At 42.1% G+C, this 25823-nt stretch overlaps 1 protein-coding gene across 1 annotated transcript in view; it reads right to left on the bottom strand.

The window, feature by feature from the left end:
- The window catches only part of LOC146854871 (sodium- and chloride-dependent GABA transporter 2-like), a 681032-nt gene that overhangs the window by 238292 nt on the left and 416917 nt on the right, over nucleotides 1-25823 (bottom strand). The gene's annotated exons all lie outside the window — the stretch shown is intronic.

Here is a 25823-nt window from a genome sequence, read left to right as displayed (position 1 = left end):
TAGAGAGGTTTATGCGGACCTTGAACAAGGTCATCCGTATAGCCCATGAACTCCACCAGTCCCTGAAGCTAGCCCTCTTCACGTTCCTGAGAAATTAACGCCAAACTCCACACACCACCACTGGGCTGGCTCCCGGACATCTGTCAATGGGCCGGGTGGTCACGACTCAATCCCTTATAATCCCCAATGGTGCCCGAAAAGCCCCGATGATCACCGGATTGATGAGCAAAGGCACAGGAGGCACAAGCAGTTCAGTCAGCGCTGTGGCGCTCATCTGGTGCATTTGCAGAATGAAGATAAGGTGTTGCTCAAGAACCGTTCAACGAAGAACAAATTCCATCTTCCGTATGAAAAGCGCCCCTGGACTGTCATTAGAGTACGAGGTACACGAGTAGTGGATCGGAGGGGTGGAGAAGTTGTGACACGGAACATATCCCACTTCAAGGAGTGCCATCTTGCAGAGACTCCTGCATCGTATCTGGGAGGGGAGACACAAACACCCGTCATCCCTGGAACAGTGGAGAGCTTGAAGGGAGCGTCGCCTCAACCGACTGGGATGGACACTCAATCCCCAGTGGACAGTGAGTCGGAGGTAGTGGGGAATGATGGAATGCCCGAGAGCTCAGAAGAATCCGTGCCCCCACCATCGAGCGAGGATGGCGGAGTTGAGTCCGGTGGGCGGGGAAGTTCCCAGTACCAGCTCCGACGTAATCCTGAGCCGACTAAGAAGCTAAGAGACTATTTCACGTAGGACTGTTCTTTTATTTCTGGATTTGATTGTTAAGCATGTCCACCAGGGGGAATGACAAGTTGCAACAGAGATCCTTGGACTGTCATTAGATTCATTTTTGTTTTTAGGAGGAATGTTATGTCTCTGTGGTGATGTAACCGCTGCGACTGTGTTGTTGCCCCCCCACTTACATGTTCTCATGGGGGTATTCCCTGGTGTATCCCCACTGTGACTGGACCGCTTAATATAGTCCTGGTCACTTGGGTGTCCGTTAATAAAAACGCCTACTGCGCCACTTACGTCACTGGACGAGTGTGCGCAGTGGCCATTGCAACCATAACCTCTGGCTCCGTGTGCTCATTGATTAGGCCGCACCACGTACCTTGATTGAGGTTCTTTTGTAGTGCCTGGGCTTTGAGGCACTACATCACACACACGAACACACAAAGAAACTGGAGTGAATGCATAGAAAAGTTTGCTTAAGTCCAAAAGACTAATCTCTATAACCAACAATAATGAATAACACTGAATTAGCCACTAAACTTGAGTTCGGACCAGCGTGGTGCCCGGCGTGCAGCACCTCTATTCCTTTTCAGCTGTAGTAATTGCTATATGAATGCAATTACAATTACTTGTGTTTTCATGTCTTCAAAAGAAAGTACACTTTCCAAGCATTTTTCTGTGCATGCACAGAAAACATATCGTGCAGCAGTCTCATGTGTATGCACGTGTGTGCATGTGTGTGTAGGAGGGTCAGAGATTGTGAGTCAGGATGATAGGCTTTAAACACGAGGGGGCAGATTTACAAGCCCCATGCGCCACTTTTGCGTCACTTTTCCCATATTAAAAGTGACGCAAAAGTGGCGCAAGGGGCTTGTAAATCTGCCCCGAGATATCCATGGCCCTTTCCTGGTGGGCACACCAACCAGTATGAGCTGCAGCAGCCGACCGTGCAGGTAAGAGAAGTCGGGCCGGGTTGAGGGTGGAACTCGACAGACGACCACTAGCGAAAATAAAATAAATAATTAATCTTCCCTCGTCCTCATCGGCCAACATCTTCCCACCCGGCACAGGCCGATGCTGAGGAGCTGTTGTGCTTTAAAAAAATAAAAATACTGACCTTCTGTTGTTTGGGGCATTATGCCCGATGGGGAAACCACAATCAGTTCAAGGTAGACATTACACTGCCCGATCATTGCGGAATGTGGGTCCAATGCAGGTGCCGTTCTTTGCCCTGTATATGACGTCCTTGGCAGGTATCAAATGACCTTCCAGGCACGTTGCCTTGTGCACAAGAGAGAGATTCGAAACTCAAGAAGGGTGGGGTCTCACATCCAATAATTCAGAAGATTTCAGCAAGAACGTGGAAGCCCTCGCAGGAGAAAATGTCAGTGACACTGCTTTGCCGCAAAAAAAACGAAATATTACCTCTGTCTCTTGAATTGGTTCCAAGTTATTATTAGATCTGTTTGATAGCCCGTAAGCATCTGGCACGGGTTTGCGCAAACAATTTTACCTATAGAAATAATATTTGGGTGTTTTTCAGCATTACACCCTTGACAAAGAAACTGCCACAAATTGCAATTACAGCAAACAAGAATGTCCACTCAATTTAAGTTAAAATTACTATGCTGAGCCTTCATAGACTTGACATTATCTATTATTTACTTAGAGTGTCTGAGTATAGTGGCATTCCCCCTCCCTACTCCTCTGTGGCCTAAACATTAAAGGCTTAGGGTGAAAGCCAACACAAGTGTGACAAGAATGCTCTCACTTTGGCTTGCAGTGCAGTGTGCTCCACATATTTACTCGCCTGCCATTTGTGTTCATATGTTGTCCGTTATATTTTATTTTCCTTGGTTTACCAGGCAGTACAAGGGGAGCATAACAGTGTTGATGTAAAATGTAGTAATGTATGTGTAAGGTGCCCATCTATTAATATGCATACTACATGTGATGATTTTAAAAATTGTGTCACATGTTGCATTGCTTGCTTGACTGTGCATATTTGGTGATGTGAATGCATTATTAAAGATTGTTTCTCTCTCCTACCTACAGGGATTACAATTTGTGTGAACCATACCAGCTACATAAGCCAGCAAGCTTACCTTATGTCATACTTAGGCTGCTGGGGAAAGGACTAGTACGACTGATTGTTAGGGATTAAAAATGAATCCATATGACAGCCGTGGACCACTAGGGGCTGACAATCATATAGCTGAAACATGTTGACAAGGAGAAGGCTTGAGTAAATAAAATCTGTGGCTTTTTACTTCCTCCTATTTTTAACCGTACCAGGGGCACCCAAAATATAGGGATATTGGGGTAGCCTTTTGATATTTTTAAGCATGTTTTGAAACCCCTACAGCCACGCATTATGAAAGTGCTCCCATCACTGAGCTTGAACCAATCATGGTATTTAAAATATCAGGATGAGACCCGCTGGTGCAGCATGCTACTAATAGAGTGGGTGAGGGTCCTTTTACATATTAGGTGGTCACCTGATAGTTGTAGTCTTAAATATTTCACACCATTCCTAAAGGACATAGGTTTGAGATACTTAATTGTTATATCAATTCTGTTTTATTATTGTATTATTATTAAAATACACTTACTATCGACTACAACCAAATGCTGTTGGGGAAACAACTTAAATTATGGAGCAATTCTTTTCTTGTGTGTGAACATATGCTTGCCTACAACCTCTAGCTGGAGAGACTGAAAGAAACACTGAACAAATACGAATATCCCTGCATATCCACCCCCCAGAACGCCACCCCTGCCATAGATCAAGCCTTAGTATTGCTGAAGAAGTCCAATTCTCAACAATAATCCTTACAGTTTATGCAATTTTCAAATCTGTCATTTACTCCTCTCTTTTATCAATCACCCCTTAAGCCTAAGGTGTATATCATGCTAAGATGAAGCTGTGATGCATGGCACCCACAGGGACTTGGGACAGGTTGTTTCTTTGAATTCTATTGTAAGCAGTGACAAGCAAGGCTTCCACAGCAATTCAAAAGCACCCAATTTCTCTTAAGCATCTACTCCAAACCTATCAGATACCAAATTCAGTGTAATCATGACCTATGATTAGGAATTGACCTGTGCCCCAGTATGCTAGGAGCACTTGTTTAGCTGCTCATAGTAGCAGCATGATCAACAGCACCCTCGGAGTTCTCACGGGTAGGGGAGTTTCTCTGCTATGCCTAATATTATGTAGAGCAGGGGGTCTATTGATTTTGATTTAAACTTTGCATTCTATGTGATCCAGTACTTTGTACCAATATTGTTCAAGTTTTGCGCAGTGTAAGAGGGATCCGGACCCATCTCATTTCCTCCAACATTTCCTGCTCCCTAATTTGTCCCCCACAGAAACCCTTTTATGGGAGTTATACCAATATGTTGATATCTTAGAGTTGCTTTGTTCGTTCCAATAGTCATGCTTGCTCTTAACCTATAGTGAACGTCTTTGTCCGTCAGAAGTATGCCTGATTCTGAATCACATCTCCACATCCTGGGGTCTTACCTTGTTAGGGATTTTGTGTGAGACATATATCTCTGTCAATACACATTTGAAATCTGCCTTAGTAACCAGTCATTTTGCAAATAGTGTTAGTGGGGTGCTTGTTTGTGCTTTACATGATTTGTGTGTTACTCAATGTCTAATTCTGAGATACCTCAATCCTTTGGCTATGGCTTATCATGGTTTAAGAATCAGCATCACCATATCCTAGGACATCATTATGGCCCTTGAAACTGAAGAATGGTAGCTCTATGTTATTAGGCAGTTATGGTGCTATCCAAATTTGGTCTTCAGCAATTTGTTGATCTGTAAAACATCAATGTTTCTGACCTTCTACTCTACTCCATACAACCATATAACGAAGTTGGGCATCATACCGATAATTCAGTATGTGCAACATGCTCAGTCCTCCCTGCTTCGTTAGGTGGAACATAACATTCTTTGCTAGCCTAGGTGTGTTTTTCCACCCACAAACATGTATTAAGTAGTTTTGAATTTGCTTTAGCACGTCCTTTGGGGATTGCAAGGCCAGGGCCTGAGCAAAGCAGAGAAATCTGGATAATGTTGTAATTCTGAAGACCGTGATTCTGCCCACCCAAAAACAACCGACCAATGTGGCAGGCATGAAAGTTTCTCTGTAGGATGTGCATACATTTGTTGCAGCTTTTTGCAGGGTCTTTTCGAGGGAATGGGCTATTTTAACCCCTAAGGAGTTAATGTTCTTTCCGCCCATTTCAGGAGAAACTTCCTCCACAAAATATCCCTCTGACCTGCAGGAGTAGAAAGGTTGACAATCTCAGATTTTTTTTAAAGCTTTGACGAACCCGTTCAACTCCTCCAGGAGGGGTGGCAGCAAGGGAACTGAACCACTAAGGGCCACCAGCATATTGGCAACATACATGCAGATTCTGTGCAAGTACTGCCCTATTCTTACCACCTTGATCTCTTTGCTGAATCTCACTCTGTTTGCTAGAGGTTTCATATATAGGGCAAAAAAGACGGGGTGAGAGGAAACATCCCAGTACTATTCCTCTTTTAATACAAAATAAAACTGTAAAGTCTCCATTGATGTTAACCCTGACACATGGATCCCTGTAGCTAATAAGGATCCATGAGCTAAACCTCAGACTGAAGCCAAATGCATCCAGGTCTTTTGTGAAAAAAATGTCAGTGTACCCCGTTGGAAGATTTTTATTTGTTGACAGTGATAAGTAGAGCTGTCTTATTTGTTCTATGTGGATGTCCTTCTTTCTCAAGCTACAGCATCCATTGTGTGGACCACATCCATTGAAAGGGAGGATGCCTCAATGCTATCCATAAGTCCTCTTGTTCCTGCACCGTAGGCAAGTAAGAGACATCAGCGCTATGAAGCTGCTGACATGACATTTCCCACTATCTGCAACTCAGGCCACCACCTTCCATCTCATCTACAGGCCGCCCTCAGAAAGAACAAGAACCTTATTCATGGATTCTCAGATCTCCTTACTGCCTTCTCTAGCCGACTTGCCCACACCAACCTCATGAGTGACTTCACCTCGCAAACAACACAAGCTTGAAAACAACAAGAGACACTGCCTTCAACTCTATCACACAACCAGGGTGGTACAGCATGTAACATCACCAATACACTCCAAAGGCCATCTATTGGACATTGTCTTCTCATCATCAGCAACAATCCAATTTAAACCACCCATACCCCTGGACTGGACAGACCACTTCCCATCCCTATCTTCCTGCTCAGTATCCTACCAACACACCAAGGTCAACACAAAAGACAAGCTCAAACCTTCACATTTTTCAGACTTCTCCATAGACAACCTAATGCACATAGTTTTCCAAAAAAGTGTTGAAGTTGTTTAGAAGGTAGTGCTTTGACAGGGTTTGAGATGAGTTCAACATCTCAAACCCTGTCAAAGCACTACCTTCTAAACAACTTCAACACTTTTTTGGAAAACTATGTGAACATCTGCACCCAAATTAAAACATACAAGTGTAAGCCAAAGTCTTCAGAATCCTAGTAATTTAAATACCTTGCTGACAACAAACAACAGTGGCGGCTCCTCTGCTAAGGTGGAGGAGCGTTGCCTCACTGCACCAAAAGGAAAACTATAATGACAATAACAAATTGTTATTGTCATTTTATTTTTTCGATTGCATGCAGTCAGTGGCCTGTGTGGGGTGGGTGGGGCTGGCCAGAGCAGAAGAGGAGTGGTTTGCACTCCCAAAGTGTGCAGGAACTGTTTCATGCACACTTGTCATGTTCCCCACCAGGCTGCATTGAGCAGCCTGGTGAGGAACATGCACAGGCTTCATATTCCAGTCTGAGTGCCAATAAATGGTGCTCTGACCAATCACAACGTTGAATTTCAGCGTTGAGATTGGCTCAGGGGAGCCTCTGTGCCGGGCGCTTCTTGCTGCCGGCTGGACTGCAGAAAGGAAGAAGGAAGAGAACACAGGGGAGGCGGCAGCCGGCCGGCCGGCCGGCCGTTCTAAGATAAGTATGTGGTTTTTTTGTTATTTAACGTGTCCCTTTATGTTTTTCTCTAATTTAAGGTCACGTAATGTCTATTCAGACTGCACTTTTCAGCCTGTAACATTTGATTACAGTCGCCAAAAGAAAGTGTAGCATGTTAACAATATGCTTCAGTTTATTAGGGTGGGAGCTTCTTTTACGATGTGCAGCGGAGGGGTGTGAAGGATAGAAGTAAACAAGAAATGTCAACTAAGAATAGGCAAAAGTTAAACCTTTTAACATTTCTCGTTTCGACTTTAAAAAAAGAAAAAACTTGTATGATTTTTCCAAGATGTTGAGAGTGTATGGGCATGCAAGTGGGGATGATGTGCTGCATAGCTAGGCACTTATAAGCAGCGGTGACAGGTAAGAGGGGTGGGTCGGGGGAGCTGAGTGGAGGGTGACTTCATCAGACGACTACAAGGGAAAATTAATTATTTATTTAATTTTCCCACGTGGTCGTCTGTCGATTCGCCCCCCCCAACCCAGCCCCACCGCTCTCACCTGCCCGGGCCGCGGCTGCTTATAAGGTCCCAAAGCTGAGACCTATTGGCTATACCAATGCTTGTTTAAACTGATCTTCAAATTTGCAGCGCTTTACCCTCCTCTCTTTACTGTCCTTGTTGAATAGATGCCTGTAGTGTGTCTTAAGGTATGTGATCTCTGTATAGGTCCCAAAGCTGAGACCTATTGGCTATACCAATGCTTGTTTAAACTGATCTTCAAATTTGCAGCGCTTTACCCTCCTCTCTTTACTGTCCTTGTTGAATAGATGCCTGTAGTGTGTCTTAAGGTATGTGATCTCTGTCCCCTCTCCATCATTGAATGACAGTGCCTCCAGTACTTGGGACCTATTGCTTTAGCTAAGTAGGAGACTCTCCTTAATCACCACATCCCAAAAGATGCTTGACACCTGGGAGCTTTAATGACTAGGTGAACCAAAGAGCATTCTAAAATTGCTCCCAAACCAATCTCTGCTTCTTGTACTATCTCCTTCAGATAGGAGGATCAAAAGAAATGAGCCAATTAACGTACGGTTTTTGCGCTGCTGAGTAATATCAGAAATCTGCTTTCAGGGTGCAATCACCTTCAGGTATACAACAGGCCTCCCAAAACCATTCAATCTTCTTTCTATCATGAAGGTGAGCCTACATTAAATCTAGGAAAACGTGCCAGCCTCACAAGGGCTGCTACCTGGCTGGACTTTAACAGGGCTGTCCTGTATTTTTAATACCAGGCCATTAAAATGTTGTAGATAGCAGGGGCGTGGGTTAGCGCACAACAAAAATGGCCGCAGTTTCCTGAGCTCCCCGGTATCACCGGTGCAGACGCTGAAGCTGACATGATTTTTGATCACCTTTGAGCAGCGACAAGCGGCGGAACAGCTCGTGAGCCTTGGGGACAACTTAGAAGTTATTCGGTCTGCGTCTCCGTTTGTGGTTTCACTCAAAGATTTTTTCACTGCGTTTGGGCTCTGAAATTACGCCTGCTAAAGAAGTTTTGCCACGGCACGGCGTGCAGGAAATTGAACCTGCTTGAGTGCTTCTAGTCCAGGCTTATTCTCTCTGCTGAGCATGAGGTATCATGCATGCCAACTTTAAAGCTTTTCACGTCAGGGCCTGGAATTTCCACATTGTGGTGAGGGATACTTTTTCTATCACGTCATTAGAATTTACAAAATGGCGGTCGCTGACAAAATCTATTTTCAGGGATATATTTCCTAAATACTAGCCCTAATAATAGTGTTTGGATGTTATTCATTGGTGGTGGATTACCACATGAGCAGTATTTTGTCTGGTATCTGCTGTTATTATTGTGTCGCAGTGACTAAGTGCTGGAATCATCTTTTAATTCCCTCACATTTCAAACGTCCTGTGTACTTTAACTTTGAAGATCAATCCACTGCTTTTGGAACTTATCCCTTTTAATGTTGGATGTGCGGGGCTCATTCATCACTGAATGCTACAAATTGACAGACGCTGTCAGTTCTCTCACTGTATGACAGACTCTATTTTAATAGTAAGGAGTTTTTTTCTCAGTGCTTGATGATTATCACATATTCTACAGATGTGTAGGCCTTCTTTCTGTCTGGCATTAACACCTCGCATTTACTGAATAATTCCTACATTACTGTGGGCACATTTGTTCAAGCGTAATTTCTCCACACATCAAATAATTTACTTGTGATTATTGAGATCTTCTCCAATGGCAGAAGGTATGGGTGTTACCACTAAGGACAGAGATTCTAAAGGGAACCTGAAATGATCTAAACAGACCTCAACTACCCCGGACTTACCAGCTAAGGGTAAAACTGACTCAGCCTCAACCTTAGAAACTATATTACGCAAACTCTATACTCTTCATGACATAGCACAGAGTACCAAAACAGATACAGATCTGCTTCAGGTAGAGGTGGCGGCAATTCGAAACAACCTCAAAAATCTTTCATTACATGTTTCCAATGCCACAATGTGAATAAGTTGTGTGGAAGACTTTACAAACAAACAAGTAAAGCACATCCAAAGTTTTGAGCGTTCCATGGTTTCATTATGAAGGGACCTAACTGAGCAGGAAGATCGGAATCGCAGAGGTAATCTATGTATTTTTGGATTACTGGAAGATTGCAAGAAGTCTGCTCCTTCAGTGATTGACTTCTTACTTACTTTGATCCCAAATGTTCTGAATATCTCGTTCCACAGGACTTTGAGATAGAATGTGCTCACAGAGTCCCAACTTTTGAACCTCTAACAATGTCTTCTCCAAGACCTTTATTCTTTAAACCTTTGCGCCACCAACATACTGATCAAATTCTGGCACAAATTAGTAAGATTAAAATAATACAATGGGAAGGTCACAGAATATCAATTTCACAAGGCTTTTCCAGAGATACTGTAATTTGTCACAAAGGCTTCCTGAATTTACGCAAGAGACTCACTGATATGAATATTCCATTTTCCTTTGCTGGTCCCTCAAAATTGCGAATAACTTTCTAAGGTCGGCCACAGATTTTTTATGAACTTTCAGATCAATTTGATTCACAGATGGACTTAGACTCTCTTCCTGGTACTTCTTACCCTTCATGATTTGTATGTATTGACATGTCTGTGCCTAATGCTTTTCATTTATCTAATACATACGCTGGCTCTCTGCTTTTTTATACTTTGCGACAATCTTTGTGGATGTTGCTATTTTTTAAGCTCATTCTGCAGTTGGTGATTACACACTGAGGTTTCGCTCATCCTAGATTAGATATTCTCTATTAATTGATTCTCCTTTTTACAGGATAATGCAATTTTCTGTGCTGTTTTTTTAGTGTTAATTGGGTTTACATCCCTTGCATGGTATGTACAAGGTTGGTCAACCTAATTTTTATGGCTCTTTGCAGGTATATTGTTAAAATTTTACTACTGTTAATGTATATCTATTCTCTTACTCATTTCTATTTTTCTCTCTCCTATTCTTTTGCTATTAGTAGATATTTGAACCTTTTTTATTTTGCCTATTCCAATTTCTACTTTACTCCTTATTCTGTCGTTCCTTTTTTTCAGTGGTCCTTTTAGGCTGTAATCTTTTTACATAGATATATTAATTGATGGCGTCATTTGTCACCAATATTATGATATTTGCACAGTTGCCATATGTTATAGTAATTAAATCTCATAGGTGAAATGACACTTTATAGTAGGCATTTAATCTAATTCTTCTATAATTTTTGTTCTTGCTGAATTGGTTTGGTTCATGGCATTTTTGTTCCACAACTTTACAGTGGTCATTTATGATATATATAATAAGTATCTCTTTAGACACCAGAACTATGCACTTTTTTGTTTTGTATTTTGCTTATTGGAGAATACTTTTCTATAAGTCTGTACAATCGTATATTTCTATTTATTCTTGGATCCATCATTAACTTACTCTCTCTTTAGTCTCATGATAAAAGTAAGTATCTTATTTTCTATTTACTATATTCTATTTTCTTTTCTTCGTTTTATTCTACATTTTCTTTGTTTTTCTATTTGATCCACTTATTCTATTTTTTATTTGATTTCTTACCTCTTCTTGTTGCTCTGAGTTGGTGATAATTTATGTATGTGTATATACTATTTATCAATAATATTGTTCACTGTTGGAATGTTAGAATATTTAGCGTATTCATGTTATTATATGCATTAATTTAAACGTATCTATTCAATTTTCGCTGTAACCTTTTTTCTTTTTTTCTTGTATATTTATCCTGAAGCTCCATGTGTTTATAGTTACGATGGTTTGCTTATGAATTGCATCTAATATCAGATACTCTATTTAATTTTTATCAACCAAGGGCTCTAATTGTATGAGATTGTTCCTGACTTTTTATTTCATCAATTTACAGTTGGCTATATATTCTATATTCTGTATTCTGAGACTATCCTCTTTGCATCTTATTTAGATACATTTTATAGACCGGTTTATAATACCTTAGATTAATATTTATAATACCTCAGATTGATATTTATAATACCTTAGATGGATATTTATCTGCTAATATAATTATTTATTTATGAAATGATATGTCTTCTTCAATGTTCAAGTATATTATATTTATTGAATTTGCAATATGTATTCTTATTAATGGGATATAGGCAATAGAGCAATTACACCTGAAATATTATACCTGTTTTGTCTCTCAGCGACATATTGATCATTGAGCTGTCTACACCATTGTTGATGGCCTCTGCTGTTGCTCCTCCACATTGTTTCCCCCTGGTGGGGTTACACTTTTTTAATGCTCCGTTTTTTCCTGGAGTTCTCTTGCTCTTTCTATCCTTCCTTCAAGTCTTCACACCCTTCCTTTCTTTTGACTCTAATTCTGGGACATCTACTTAATTTATTTTGGTATATATGATACATTTCCTTTAGTTTTCAATTATTTATTGGCCTCCCTTTTACCTCTTTATCAGATGCATTCACTCTTGTTGTTCCATACATATCTATGTTGGGCTTAAATGTAGTTTCACTTAATGTTAGGGGGTTGAATCACCCTTTTAAGAGGACCAACATTTTAGATTATTGCAAACGTTTATCTGGTGATGTGGTTCTACTTCAAGGAACTAAGATAGCCTTTAAAGAGGCTCTTATTATGAGGAAAGATTGGGTTCTTGATGTTACTTGTTCCAAGGCCTCTGGAAAGAAGAATGAGATTGTTACTCTTATTTCCAAAAGCTCTGGTTTGTCTATTGTTACAGCTGAGCATGATACCAGTGGTAGATGGCTACTTACTCATTTGACTAACGGTTTGGAAGATTTATATAGTATGAATTTATATGCCCCAAATATTGATGACCCACTTTTTTCCTCCCCTTGATCCTATTTTGGATAGACACTCTGCTTTAGAATTTTGACCCCCTAGGGCGCATAAACACTTACTTTATATGTGCTTGTCTCATCATCTTGTTGATACATGGAGATTGCATAATCCTACGGGAAGTGATTTCACGTTTATCTCCTTTCCACATTCTAGCTTTTCTCGCATTGATTAGCTTTTGGTAGATGCCTCTATTTTAAAACATACTATCAATGTCATGATTCATCGAATCGTTTTTTATGATCATGCAGTGGTTTCTTTAACTATTCTTAATCTCACAGATACAAGAGGCCCTCGTAACTGGCATCTCAATACAGACATTTTGGAAGATAAGGATGAAGTTGAAGAACTTAATGAGGAAATTGATAACTTCTTCAAGGATAATGAATCTTCAGTGAACTCCCCAATAGTTTTGTGGGACGCATTTAAATGTACCATACGGGGTCATATTATTAAAAAAATGGCCAAATGAAACAGTGACATTAGAAAATCCCTTCAATCAATGGGGGATGATATTAAACGCAAAGAGGAACTATTTAGACATTAAAATGAGAAATCACTCCTGCAGGATATACAAAATTTTAAATACTCTTAACTCCATAGTCACTAAAAGAGTTTATATTGGTATACATGCACAAAAATCCGGTCATTTATTGTTACGGAATAGAGCTGGAAAGCTCTTGGCCGCCATGCTAAAATATCAAAACACGAATATCAATACCACTCATATAACTGATAAAAATGGGTCGAAGAAATTACCAAACCCATGAAATTCTTGGAGTCTTTCAAGAATTTTATTAAACATTATACACACCTAAGAATCAATCTACCAAGACTACCTGTCAAATGTTTCTTCAGTCGATTCCTACTAATACTATTTCCCATACTGACATGATTGAACTGGGAAAACCAATTCATATTGAGGAGATCATTCAGGCTATTAAGGCGACTCACGCAGGGAAATGGATTTCCTAATGCCTTTTATAAAACTTTTACTCCTTCAATAATCAAATATCTTAAGAGAATTTTTTATAATTATGTTCTTTCTGGTAAGGTTTCTGGTTCGGCTGCTGAGGCTACTATTGTATAAGCCTGGGCAAAGCACTACGTTACGCTCACGTAGTTTGCGAAGTTCGCGCTACTTCGCACTACGCGAACTGCACGTAGCAGAGTGCGAACACGCGTAGTGTAGTGTTGCGTAGTGCTGCGGTCATTTTTTGCTTGCTCGCGGTCCTCAACGTCAAGTTGGCGACCGCGAGCAAGCAAAATGACATCCCGGCGAGACTTTTTCCTTGTTCGCGATCAGCAACTTCAAGTTGGCGATCGCGAGCATGGAAAATAAACCTCCCGGCGAGATTCCCAACGCGAGGAGGTCAGGTTTCTCATTGCGAGCGGTCGCGTATGCTCGCGACCGCTCGCGATTAGAAACTACCAGTTCGCGTTGAGAAAGCTGAAGCTCGAGTAAAAATCTACTCGAGCAGCAGAAAACTACAGCTCGCACTGTGCAAGATGCCATTTTCTATGATTGCACAGTGCCGGTTGCTTGTCCGCACTGTGCAATCATTGAAAACGACATCTGGCACAGTGCGAACAAGGTACTATGCAGTTCGCAAAGTGCTACGCGTAGCTCACGTAGTGCGAACTTCACTTTGCGTAGCTTCGCGAAGTGCTACTTCGCGAACTACGCCCAGGCCTACTATTGTAGTTATACTAAAGGAGGGTAATGATCATTCTGATCCTAAAAATTATCGCCCAATTTCATTATTAAATATGGAAGCTAAAATCTTTGCCATGGTCTCAGCTAAACGTTTAGAGGGTCATATTCCAAATCTCACCCATTACTCCCAAACAGGTTTCGTTAAAGAGAGACTTGCCAGAGACAATATTCGGACCATTTGTCATATACAGGAAAAAGCAAAACTTTCCTTATTGCCATCGGCGGCGATTGCCGTTGACGCCGAAAAGGCTTCTGATAAAGTCTCTTGGCCTTTTTTACAAGCAGTATTAGAATCCCATAACCTTGGCGATTCCTTTACTAATATGGCCATGTCTCTTTATGCGCAACTAAAAGCTAATATCAGAATTAATGGCACTACGTCTTCCTTATTTAACCTTCGTCAGAGCACTAGACAAGGGTGCCCTCTTTCACCCCCTTCTTTTTCTCCTATCTATAGATCCACTTCTTCGTCTACTTAATCTGAACTAGGGGTGGGCGGAATTTGCGAAATCCACTTTCGCAAATTATCACGAAAATGTTAAAAATTATCGCAAACACGCGGAAATATCGCGAAGATGCAGAAGTTTTTTTCTCGCATGTTCGCGAGATTTTCTGCATGGTTATGGCTCGCCAACTTACCCATGTGGTTGCTCGCGGGCGCGGCCATCTTGTTTTCAGTTGTCTCGCGGTGCATGATCGCGAGAAGAAAGACGTGATCGCGCGACGCATGACGTCACTGCGGGCGCGAACTGTCGCGAGACAGCGCAAATGGCTAAAAACAATACAACATCTCATGGAGAACGCGACCAGATCAAGAAAACTTGTCGGCGAACGCAGGGATTCAGGTAAGGCGATCGCGCGAGAATGTATTATTTTACAGCGCGAGCAAGAAACAAATTATCGCCAAGCTGCGGAATGCGGAAATTTTGACATTTTCGCGCTTTCCGCGGAACGCGAAAATGTCAAATTATCGCAATATCCGCGAACGGAACGAAATTTTCGCCCAGGCCTAATCTGAACCAAGGTATTACAGGGTTTCAATTTGGTTCATACAGGCTTAAAACGCCGCGTACGCTGATGACGTCCTTATTTTTCAGAGGATATTGCACCAGTGATCCCCATTATCTCTAACATCATTAGTGATTTTTCACTCATCTCTGGATACACTCTTAACAAAGAAAAGACGGAATTGTTCCCCCTAAACGCATTGTGTTTTCCTTCTCAAATGGGTAATTCAGATTTCAAATGGCAATCGACTCATATCAAATATTTAGGGATCTGGTTTTTTATCCTCCATGTTACCTATACAGCTTTCTTCTGCCTTCTTCCATGAGCTTGATTCAATCTCTTCAAAATTTTTATAGAGCGATACGAGAGCTAGAATTGCTTCCAAATACCTCAGGAAAACTTCTGATTTGGGTGGCTGTAATCTTACGGATTGGAATCTATATCAGGTTTCCTTCCTAGCATCTCAAGGCGCTCTTTGGTTCTTACTGGAATCATCACAGTCTACAATCACTTATGTTAAATGGTCTCATCATTTTGCAGATGACATTTTTAAACATATTTCACAAGATACTTGGCATCTGATTGGGAAATTATCCATATGTAACAAAATTGCTCCTTCACTTATCCAATCCACATTCTTTACACTAAATCTTTTACATTGGACCCCTGCTCGTTTACATAAACTGAAACTACGCGATAGTGATCTTTATTGGATCTGTAATCTAGCACCAGGCATCCATCCACATATGTTCTTTGAATGTACGTTACTAGATTACTTCTGTGGCCAAATACAGAAACACTTATCATTAATTTTTAACACATCTATAAAACTTTCTTTGCCTATGATTTTACTAGGTCTATGGGCTGCAGTTATTCCTTTGCCCCTTGACAATACGGATCTGGTGGTTTTAGACTTACTTTCATCCATTGCTGTTAAATTATACTAACATAATGGAAATCTTTTAATCTCCTGTCTTATCATACCTGGTGGGAAAGGGTCTTATATCTTTGTGGAGCTCATACCTTTGTTGGTGGGAAACATTACTCGACTTCCATTTCTAGTAATGTTTGGCATCCTTGGATAATTACATGAACGTATCCTCTCAGGGGTTGGTGGCTCAATATGCTTTTGATTCCATTTCTTAACTCATTTTTTTGTCAATGAAGCAAATTTCCCTTCTCACCTATTTTATTTCTTTCTTCTCTATCTTTCTGTCTTTCTCTAATATCCCTTTGTTCTTTTTTGGATTTACCTGTTCCATATTTCTGGGATATATGTCAATATTTGATGATTTAATAATATATATCATCTGTCATATTATTTATTTTTCACTTTTTTAATATAATGATATTTTTGTCTCTCTTATTATCCCAGCCATTTGGCTCTTGGTTATGTATTCTCTCTCTTTTTAAATGCTTCGGTACTAACTTATTATATACATGATTCTGACCTATTGTATTTTCACTTTATTATAAATGTACTTCTATTTTCAAATAAACAATAAAGATATTTGAACATAAAAAATATTGAGAAAGCAGAGAAAGACGGTATTTTTTTCTCTTCTGAGACATAAGCCTAAAACAGGAAAATCATTAAGAAATCAATTTACAAGTATTTGAGAACAGTCTAAATAGATTCAGTTATTATACGAGCAAACAGAAGGATAATTGCTATGTTAAAGTAGAATTCTGACAAGTTTACACAAATTCTTTTTCACCTACCTGGCTGTTGTTCCACAATAGCGAAACGTAACCAAATGCGCGGTAATTTTGTCTAAGAAAGTTGGCAACCCCTTCCTCAGCACACTAATGCACTACCAACTTAGAGGCACAACACACTGTCTCCGTTGCATAACGCTATTTTTAATTTAGTAAGTGGTGATTTTAGACAACTAAGGATTCCTCAAGTTTGCAAAAAAACTAAGGAGCCGATTACGATCGTAGCGGGGATCGGGACTGCCTACCTGTAAGGCAGCTGTCCCCCACCCCTAATTACAATGCGACTGCCACGGTGGCGGTCGCATTCAGCAATTTAACATTGCAACGGGTGGATGGAAATATCGGGGGGTATCATGGGTACCCCCCAGTGCACAACTACCTCCCCCCAAACCAAGGGGGGCCTGCAACGGGCCCCCAAAACCAATTCCAGACAGCTTTTCCATGGCGGTTGCACCACCATGGAAAGGCTGACTGTAGCCCACATTGTAAGTTGGCGGACGGTGCCACTGCCACCATTTTACGCATTGTGGACCGTCCGCCAGGCAATCGGGGCAATAGCCTCTGGCGGAAGAGTGGCAGGCGGTCTTTGCGCCCGCACGGTCGCCGGCTGATTTCCCCCCCATCCTGATATGGCAGGGAGAAATCGATGTCAAGATGGCGGAGGGCCAGCCACCGCACGGCTGGCGGTCCCTCCGCCATCATACCCAGCCCCTAAGTATTGTAAAGAAACAAAAGCCTGCCTTATCTTATGCTTAAGGCTAACCTTTTACAATGCAATACTTTGCATTTAATTATGATTTTGGAAAATTGCCATTGGAAATGTGAGTTTTATGATGGATTGAAATTTGCTCTAATTTGGATATAATTTCCATACAGCTAAATTAAGGTATAAAACAAGCTTATTTCTACCTTGAGGCACCAGTTTAATTCTACAAGCTTCTTTAAAACAACACCCTGCCACTTCACTTGCTTATTATTCATAAAATGTGATAATTTACCATGTTACAGTACAGACATGTACTGACTGACCATTTTGTTACAAGTGCAGACGTAAATGTTTCAAAGATTGGGAATCAAACGGAATTCAAAATAATTTTGCAAGAGTTTCACTGTTTTCCCTGCACCTTCATGCCTCAAATCTGTTTAAGCCACCGATCTTCACCAGCAACTGTTAGTCCTGAAGGTGCACAGTAAAGTCCTTTCTCCTCTCCCTCTCCGTTCTTTTCACTTATATATGAGGCTATTACATCATTACCTTTGAAAATACTGTTATTGGTTTTCGCAGCATCCACTGGTCACTAGTTTGCAAAGTCACGAAGGGAATTTAATTCAGACTCAAATTGCACACTGAACTCTTTCTTATTGGACCTTACTAAGCTAAGCTTAACAAAATTAGTTTATACTTGTTGGTGGATCCCAGAGAATACATAGAACAAACAGTCCAAGGCCCTGGGCAAGGCTGACCAAAAACCTTCCTCAAAATCCCAATGTTACCAGCCTTTCCTTCTGGGTTTTTGTACCACTGACTGGGGCTAGACATTTGATTCTGCCAATGTAGATTATATGAGGGCCAGGAATAATAGATAATTTATTAGTTTTGATTTCCAGTCGCAAATTTTGAAGTCTCCTAAAGCTACATATGGGCCTAATAACATGCAGGTGAAAAATATCCTGCTCCTGTATAACATTAGATCAGTTAAAGCCTATGGCTTTAGATACTTAGGATTATTTACTTCAAATGCTTCTCACTGAAAGGCTTTTCCCACATCCCAATTTGTCAGTGCAGTGGCAAATTTTTGAAGCACATCCAGAGGGTGAGCTGAGGAACTGATTGCTCTAATCGCTCAACCTGTGGACTGTGAATGTGGTTCCTGGACCAGGAGGCAAGATGACACTGGAAGAAATGCAGAGGCTCAAGTAGGTTGGGCACCTGTGCTGCTGTTGGGCAGAGATTGAGATCTTGAACCTGAGGTCCACACTTGTAAGGACCCCAAAACAAAGCAGCTGAGAAACAAAGAGAATTTTTCACTCTGAAACAAGGCCCACAAACGGCAAAGGCAGATATAGTGGAGAGAGATACTGATGCTATACTGATTGTGGACCATCTACTGTCACAGACCGTAGTTGTACTCCAGGACCTACAGTGCACTACTGCAGGCAGGTTGTTAGACCATTCAGCTTTAGGGTGGTATTCCCTTCAAACTTTGAACTTCATCCTCCCATTTTGATAAATCTCATTTTAGTAGCACTTTACCACAGCTGAACAGTGCTAAAGTGCTTGTGCTCTCTCCTTTAAACATGGTAAAACTGTCTTACACCTGATTGGCATATTTAGTTTACTTACAAGTCCCTAGTAAAGTGGTATACCACATACTTAGGGCCTGTAAATTAAATGTTTCTAATCGGCCTGCAGCACTTACTGTGCCACCCACTTAAGTAGCTCCTTAAAACATGTTCTGCTGTTGATGCACCAGGACTCTTCTGCTGCTTTGAGCTGCCCTGCTGAAGCCAGCCTGGCTGTCTGGACCCAGGACTCCAGGAAATCTCTAAGGGTCAGTCAACTTGCCCCCGTGCACAGGGATGTAACAGGCTTTTTCGACGTTGAAGCAACTCTACGCATCTCGGTGCAGCACGATGCATCTCACCACTTGCACCAGGTTTGCTTGATGCATCTCATCCTCAACAATGATGCATTGCAGCACAGGTCCTCACAAGCCCTAGTGGCTCCTTTGACGCAGCTCAACACAGACACCGGCCCAGCGCAACACATCCCATCTTTTGTGTTGACACATCACAGCGCAAGTCTTCGCAGCCCCAGGGGTTGCCTCGAAGATGAGGAAGGACCCAGCATAACAAGGTCCATTGGCAACTCATCAGCTCTGCTGCTGTGCGATGCATCTCAACCTCACATTGTAGCTCCTCATCAATAACTCCTCAACGCCAGCCAACGCTTCTCGACGCAAGGACTTCACATATCGATGCCCAGGCCCCAAGGTACATCATCAGTGGACTCAAATCAGTTTTAAATTCAATCTGTGCTTCATCGCAGTCAATCTGAACCTGTGACTTCGACCCAGTCTACCGTGACCAGATTTTCGCGGTTGGTGCTTTTTGTTCTTAGCGCTTGATTTCTGATGAACCTTTAAAATTCCATGTCTCCGGTTCTACTAATTATATTTTTGTCGGTTTTGGTGTCAAATATTGTATTATGTTTTACTATTTCTAGATTAGTTTGGGATTTTTCTTGTGTTGGGTTTTCTTTTTATTATTGCTTGTATGCTGCATAGACACTTTACACATTGCCTCTAAGTTAAGCCTGTCTGCTTTTGTGCCAAGCTACCAGAGAGTTAAGCACAAGTTAATTTAGTGAGTTTTTGTGGTACACCTGAGAGGGATTGTGGGTGTTGCTTTAGCAGGGTTAACACCACCCTCAACTAGCAACCCAATTTCTCACATGGTGTTCAGTGGTGGGATACAGTACTTGTTTTTGTGTAGTGCCTGAGAGTGATGGGTGTCACACTAGAGTTGACCTCTTTTTCAATTCTCAGTAGTTTCTCATTAGCTATCTTACTCCTTTTTATAAATGTAAGTTCCCTACCTCCTTTTTTCTACAATGGAGAAGGTGCTGCTTAATGTTGATAACCCCAGTAAGGCTGAGCTGCAGCTCTGCGAGGAAAGGGGGCTGAATGTGGGGGAAAAGGACACAAAGCTTGACCTTCAGCAAGCCCTCCGTGAGGAGAACAAAAGGGTGCAGCTCCCAGAGGTGCCAGAGGATGACAACCATGAGGAGGAGGTAGTGGTTTTAGAGGAAGAGGAGGTTCTGGCTGCAGACTTTGAGCTGCAACTTCCACAGGAGTAGGGCCCCTTGCCTACCAAAATGGTGCCCCTTTTGGTAGGCTGCAGAGAGCTGTGGGCTGTCCCCAGAGTAGCCAAGGAAAAAAAGGCAAAAAGTCTGAAGATGAAACTGGTTGCAGAGTAGAGAAATGCTGAGAGAACCATGGCATGGAGAAAACTGAGTCTAGGAGAGCCTTGGCAAAGCAAAAGGCTGCAGGTACAAGGGCCGTGGCTGACAGGAAACTACTGCAGGAGCATTATATAAGCATGAAGGAGCTGAAGCCGAAAGCCGGACAGACTCAGAGTCCAGTAGCGATGGTGGCAGCAATACCCCAGGGTCCACTGGAGAAAGGAGGGTTTACATCCCCAAAGATCTAGTGCCTAAATTTGTTGTAGGGGATGACATAGATAAATGGTTTGATGCCAATGAGGTTGCTCTGGAGATGCACTGAGTCCCTGAGGAGGATTGGGGGTCAGCCTCTGGAGCTATATTGCCATTGAAGGGAGGTATGTCCAAGGTTAAGGGGACAGTATGAAGTATCTCCTCATGAAGGACACTCTCACCCTGAAATATGGGCCCAACCTTGAAAAGTATAGGCAAAAGTTTAGGGACAGCAAGAAGTTGCCCTAGTAGTACTGCTTAGAATGTGTGACCACATTTGCAGGGCACTGGATGGTTGGGTGAAAGGCAGTGATGTGAGTGATTACAAAGAGCTGCACAATTTGATCACAAGGGAGCACATGTTCAGTCTTACTTTTACAGAGCTGTGCCAGCAGCACCTAGTGGATAGTAAGTTCTCTGACCCCAGGGAACTTGTTAAGGAGGAGGACCGCTGGATCAGCACCAGGGTACAGAAGAAGGTATCTTTGAGGGATTCCCAAAAGGGTGGTCAGGATTCCCACCAGAAGAAAAAGGGGGGAAATAAACATAATAAGGAGTTCTCTTAAGGTCCCACAAATAGTTTGCTGGGGAAAGGGACTCAGCCCTAGTCTGATCAAAATAAAAATGGGTTTATACAAGAACACAGGTAGGTTTGCCACTAAGTACTAGGAGTGTTACCAGTTTGGGCATACCAAGGGAAATTCAGGGTGCCCCAAGAGGACACAGCCCCCAACTGGTGTGGGGTACCCCTGGGTTGCAAGTGTAGTGCTTGGGAGGAGATGTCCACAGCTAGTATTGGGGTTTCAGCCATGCTTACCCTAGTGTCCCTGGGTGATAGTGAGAGGGTGCCCAATGCCCCTATGCCTTCAAATACTTCCAAGTATAGGCAATGGTTCACCATCAATCAGCAGAAGGTAGAGGACCTGAGAGACACAGCACCCAGCACATCTACGGTAAAGTGTCATCTGGTGTCCTCAGAGCAGGTGATACCCAATACTTGCCACCAGGTTGTAGTAGCAGACAACCATGAGAGACACTACCAAATGGCTCTGGCTCCCTTTTAATGGGAGTAGGGTCTCAGGTTCCCTTAAATGAGCTGTGAGCCTCACCATGCCTGCAAGTTGCTTGTTAGGGAATAACTTGGAGCACACTGCTTGGAAGGAAGTGGAGCTCAGGTCACATTTGGAAATGATGGGGTCACCTGACGGGGTCTTCATGACCACAAAGTCTATGGTGCACAGGAGGCGAGTCAAGGAAGCCCAGAGCTGGAAGAATGGCCAAAGGGATATGGGAAACAGCTCCTGAAACTTCCATGGTACAGGTAGATGGGGTGCAAGAGGAGGTCGCCCCAGGGCCTACTAGGGAAAATATTGTCTCCCTAGGAGAACTGCCTCAGCCTGCTGGATGGCAAGCTGAGGATAGGCCCTCCAGGGAGGAGTTCTGAAAGGCGCACAAGGACAGCCCAACCCTATAGGGCATAAAGTGGAAGGCATAAGCCCCGGCATCTGGTGACACCTCTGGATATCACCTTGTTTACGGAAAGAATAGCCTCCTTTACAGTGAGCCTAAGGCACTTATAGAAGGGGCAACACGTGTGCTAGTGTTCACCCAGTGTTACAGGGCTTCCTACTGGGCTAACTCATGAGATACCCCTGGGAGGACATCTTAGGTAGGATATGAACTTTGTGAGGCTTGTCTCCCACTTTTATTGGCCCCGGATGAAGACATCCACAGATACATTTTGCAGGACATATCCCATCTGCCAAGCTAGTGGAAAAACAGCAAAAAATCTTAAGGCTCACCGGATTTCTTTGTTCAGCAAAGAGGATCATTAAAGGGAAAGAAAGGCATCATGGGTGCCATCCACAGAAGGCATTTAGGAGTACTAAAATTAGGATTTTGTCTCAGTAAATCTTAAGTTTTGGTCATAAGTTAAACTTTAGATAAACGTAAGTTTAACTAAGACAAAATCATAACTTTACGACTAGGATTTTGTCTCAGTTAAACTTAAGGTTGTCTTAAGTTTAACTTAGGACCAAAACTTAAAGATTGACTGAGACAAAATCCTAACTTTAGTACTCCTCAATCCCTACTGTGAATACCGAAAGTCGTAAAGTTAGGATTTTGTCTCGGTTTACTTTTGTAAATCGGGCCCAGCGATTTTTAGGCCCCCACTACTCACTTTCAAGCGGAGCAGGTTCTAGTGCATACCTATGAACCATCCCATTATGTGTATTTAAAAGAAAGAATATTAGAAATAGGACAGGTCCAGTGCATCATGGTGAATCCTACATATACGAGGAATAAAAAGGTAGGAAAAGCCTAAAGCAGTGCAACCATCTACAAGCGATTGGCAGATTCTCGCCAAATCGCTCACTCTTTCCTCATCAGCATTTTCCTATAACAGGGAACGGAACCAATACCCAAAACATGTGTGAAAGAATATTGTATGTGCGTGCAATCTCATATCTAATATTTGTGTGTGGTACACATCTCAAAAAAACATCCTATGGGTCCACATGAAGGGCGGAGAACATCTTCCTACAAGCACAGAAAACATTAAAAATTAGTTGCGAAGAAGCACAATGCATACCTCTTTAATTTATGGTGCCCGCATACCCTGTTTAGACCATTTTAAGCAGAACAGCTTTAGGAAGTGTTTTTAAAGATTTATACCACACACAAATAGTAGTTTGAGGTTGCACACACATACAATATTCTTCCATGCATGTTTTGTGTGTTGGCTCTGTTCCCTAGTGCTAGTTCCCAGGGCCACTCCACTGGGCACCACCCCAGAAATCTGCTTTTGTGTCAACTACAGGGGGCTCAACTCAGCCACTAAAACTGATGCACACCCTATGCTCCAAGCTGATGAGCTAGTAGACTGTTTAGAGGCTGCCCAGTTCCTGAGTACTTTTGACGTCACTTCAGTATACTAACAGATTGTCCTAACTAAGCGGGCAAAAGAGAAATCAGCATTCTCCACACCTGAGAGCCACTTTAAATTAAAGGTATTGCCCTTTGGACACAAGAATGCCCCTGCCACCTTGCAGCTGTTGGTGAATCAGTTCCTGGAAGGATGGAGGCCTTCAGTAATGCTTACCTGGATGACATAGATGTCTACCATAGTAGCTGGGAGGACTTCCTGTTTCACCTCCAGGAAGTTCTTTAGGCTCTGCAACAGGTTGGCCTGACTATCAGGACCAGCAAGTGCCTGATAGGGCAGGGTTCTGTGCTACACATTGTGGGTTAGCAAAGAGAAATATTGCACAGCTATGGGGAGCTACATACACACCTACCATAGCAGCGTGGAAGAAAGACCTAGATTGGTATATGTTTAGGGAAAAGACGGTCTACGTTGCTCGAGGCTGCCCCAAAAAGTGGTCCCAAGTCTGGAACGCATGGAATGACTACAGAGGGAATATTTGTACCCCCCCAATCTGTGATCTTCCAGAAGAGCCTCCCTCCCCATGAATGTAAACAGAGATAAATTGCTGTATTGTACCTGATGGGAAAACTGATTGTCCATACCATATTGTACTTATTCATCTTGATTGTATAATGTGCTATTGATTCACTATGTTTAATAAAAAGAATTTTAAAAAAAAGTGGGCTTTCGATCAGCCCCTTGATCATGGCTGGATGGCTTTGCTGTCTGTCTCAGTTGTCTGCAATTAATTTGATGGCTTTGCTCTCTATTCTTGTATTAGTCCCACCCAAGATAATTTCAAACTCACAGTGTTCTGACTGAATGGTGTACCTGAGGGTTCTTTTCTGTATTTGCTTTTGGGCACTCCATTGGTGTTCATGTGTTTCCTTGCTCTCTACCCATTTTACTTTTTATTCTCTACACCATTTGCTTGCGTGCTTTTTTTCACAACCTCCACCGCATCCTTAAGGCATTCCTCATCATGCCTTTTTCTGCTTTCAATCTCGTGGGATGTGGTTTAATTTATCATTATTATTTCAATGGGGACCTGGCTGCCAGGTTCCTTGCTTACTCTTTTGCACTCTCCACACACATCAATTTTCTTTATTCAACTTTATTATCTTTATTCAACATTTTAAATTACAGTTCTAAAATGACAGTCCAACATGTTAGTACAGTATATTAAAAATGGCCATCATGTATCATGATACATACGTCATGATGCTCATGTGCACACTCATGTACGCATCATGGTATGTGGCGCCATTGTGGAACAGTTTTGTCTTCACAGGAAATCCATTCTAAGAATGACGACCATGCTTTCGCATTTGTCTTGAAGGATACACTCGCAAAACCAATTCAGGATATGGGCATGAAGCTCTGCCCACTTTACGTCCATCTTTTAAAATTGGCTCCAGTCACTGTCCTTTGTAAATGGTGGCTTGTCATTGGTCAATAGGCTTTTTAATCCCTCCATAGTACCGCCTTTGCACTTCTTGTAACCTCCCATGGGGACACCCCCTTTTACATGTGTTGTTTCTCTGTAGTTTTGATTACAAACTCCAAGCACTATTTTCTTGAATGACTTTCTCCAGCCTTCGGCCTCCCATTGCAGGCAGGACATGCTCTCCCCCAACCTCTTTTATTTTTGTTACCCAGCGTGGCACGCCTTGCCACGTCTGTATTTACTGTAACAAGCAAAGTCTTCTTTTCTGTTTTAAAGCACACCAAAACACGCTTGCAATTTAATGACAGCCGCGCCTCTTTCTTTAGAAGCAGCTCACCGCATTACTCTTCATAAACAAATGTTTTTTTTTTTTTAAAGCGCCCCATTCTGCACTTTCACTTTAATGGCAACCCTTTCTTTAGACACGGCTAGCAGTATTAAGCTTGATAAACACAGGCTATTTTTTGTAAAATAGTCCCCATCAGCAAACTACGTGGTTTAGTCAAACCTATATATCCCATGAATTGGTTTTTTTTTGCTCTTTGAGCCTTTCAAGAAGACGTCTTATATTCAAATCAATTGTGTCTCTTCCCTGGAGACACTGATGAGAAAAAATTACTAGGCCATAAAGCCTCTTAAAGAAATATAAATGACCCCTCACACATTTTAGCCTCA

This window comes from Triturus cristatus, chromosome 4_1, assembly GCF_964204655.1.
Source record: "Triturus cristatus chromosome 4_1, aTriCri1.1, whole genome shotgun sequence".
NCBI lineage: Eukaryota > Metazoa > Chordata > Amphibia > Caudata > Salamandridae > Triturus > Triturus cristatus.
The sequence above is the reverse complement of the archived record's forward strand: the minus strand, read 5'-3'. Positions and strand labels throughout refer to the sequence as shown.